Raw genomic sequence first — 2385 nt, 5'->3', positions numbered from 1 at the left:
GATTAATTAGGCTCAAAAGATTCGTCTCACGATTTTTATAATTAGTTTTTTGTTTTATCTATATTTAATGCTTCGTGTAGATGTCCAAAAATTTGATGTAATGTTTATGGGAAAAAAATTTTGGAACTAAACAAGCCGGACCGTTGCTGGCGTCTGTTTTTTTAGAGCTAGGGCGAAGAGGCCTGCCGGTGTTTCGCAGGCTAATGACACTGGTCCTGGATGAGTGCGACATCGTTGACAGCTCGGGGATGCTGTGGTGTCTCCTGCAACTTAAGCCCTGTTTAGGTACCAAAAATTTTTGGAAGAAGGATCACGTTAGACATTTGTGTTAGAGATAAAGATTGAGTTTATTATCACGTGTAATGCATGAGATGATAAGATAGATATGGAAAGAGATAGAGATATAATTCAGTTTTGTAACCATCTCTTCCATGACTGTATACGCCACTATGGGGGCTGTTCCCATATAAATATCAACACGTACGGCGGCCTCCAACGAGGTGAAAACGCTTCTGCCAACTTTCATGGTATCAGAGTCTGTCTTCCATACGTGAGATTGCATATGCCATGGCAAGCTCCTCCAATTCTGCTGCAAATCCGCTCTCTGGACAAGTTGCCCCGAAGAAACTCACCAGGAATAATTTCCTGCTATGGAAGACACAGATTCTTCCTGTGATCCGTGGTGCCCGCATGGAGGGGTACCTCACCGGCGTGAAGAACGCTCCTTCGGCAGAGATCAACGTCAAGGAAGATGACAAGATCGTCACAAAGGCCAACCCTACATACGAGGAGTGGGTTGTCACCGACCAACAGGTGCTTGGTTTTCTTCTTGCATCTGTTTCAAAAGATATTCTTACTCAGGTTGTCAATCTGGAGACGGCTGCCGAGACATGGAGTGCAATCACAACGATGCTCTCCTCACAATCACGAGCGCGTGCGTTGAACACGCGTCTTGCACTGTCGACGACCCGCAAGGGCGATCTCAGTGTCACAGAATATATCAACAAGATGAAGGCGCTGGCGGACGAGATGTCATCTGCTGGCAAACCTCTCGACGACGAGGACATGATGTCCTACATCCTTGTCGGGCTTAATGATGATTACGAGCCCGTCGTCTCCTCTCTCGTTGGCAAGGCGGAAGCAGTCCCGATCGCGGAGATCTATAGTCAGCTCTTGAGCTTCGAGAGCCGAGCCAAACTACGCCAACAAGCCAGCGACTCATCCGTCAACAGCGCAAGGCGCAGTGGCAAAGGAGGCAACTTCAACACCAATAACCCCTCCGGCAGCAACAGCAACTCGTTCTGTGGTCGTGGGGGCGGGGCAGGCCGCTCTGATCGCGGTGGCCGGGGGCGAGGCAACAATAGTGAGCGCACCTACAACAACTACAAAAAGCAGCATCCAGTTTGTCAGCTTTGTGGTAAACCTGGACATGTGGTAGCAGATTGCTGGCACAGGTACGACGAAAATTTTGTTTCGGATCCAAAAACTGTAGCCGCAGCCTCCTATGGTATAGATGCAAACTGGTACATGGATACCGGAGCCACCGACCACATCACGGGAGAATTGGATAAACTAACAACACATGAGAAGTACAACGGCAAGGAACAGATCCACACGGCAAGCGGTGCAGGTATGAACATTAAACATGTCGGTCAATATTCACCTTATTTCTGCTCATAGATTAGTTGTTGATAATCAAGCTTTTGTTGAAGTTCATCCTCGTTTCTTTGCTATTAAGGATCAGGTCACGAAGAGTCTTCTTCTTAGAGGACCATGCCGCAATGGACTGTACCCGTTGCCATCATCCTCCTTCTCTACATCCAGACAAGTCCTTGGAGCCATCAAGCCCACGATAACAAGATGGCATAGCAGGTTGGGCCATCCATCCTTAGCCATCGTCCACAAAGTCATTAGCAGTAATAATCTCCCATGTTCAGGAGAAAGTAATGAGTCAGGAGTCTGTAATGCTTGTCAACAGGCAAAGAGTCATCAGTTACCCTATTCTAAATCCTCTAGTGTGTCTAGTAATCCTTTAGAACTTGTGTTTTCAGATGTGTGTGGGCCTGCTCCTACCTCTGTTGGGGGCAGACAATATTATGTTAGTTTCATAGATGATTTCAGTAAATTTACTTGGGTTTATTTACTCAAAAAAAGGTCTGAAGTTTTTCTCAAGTTCCAAGAGTTCCAACAACGTGTTGAACGTCTTTTTAATCGAAAGATTATTTCTATGCAAACTGACTGGGGAGGAGAATATGAAAAATTACACTCCTCCTTCACTAAAATTGGTATCTCCCACTGTGTCTCGTCCCCATGCGCACCAACAAAATGGATCTGCAGAGCGCAAGCATCGACACATTGTGGAGGTTGGGTTAGCTCTCCTTGCTC

General features: G+C 46.5%; 1 non-coding gene across 1 annotated transcript; it reads left to right on the top strand.

Moving 5' to 3' along the window:
- The first annotated feature begins 1047 nt into the window (after positions 1-1047).
- LOC121054330 lies at positions 1048-1186 on the top strand. The gene has a single exon (XR_005811734.1). It is a non-coding gene; the product is annotated as a small nucleolar RNA Z247 (small nucleolar RNA).
- Positions 1187-2385: the final 1199 nt, after the last annotated feature.

This window comes from Oryza brachyantha, chromosome 4 (assembly GCF_000231095.2).
Source record: "Oryza brachyantha chromosome 4, ObraRS2, whole genome shotgun sequence".
NCBI classification, from domain to species: domain Eukaryota; kingdom Viridiplantae; phylum Streptophyta; class Magnoliopsida; order Poales; family Poaceae; genus Oryza; species Oryza brachyantha.
The sequence above is the reverse complement of the archived record's forward strand: the minus strand, read 5'-3'. Positions and strand labels throughout refer to the sequence as shown.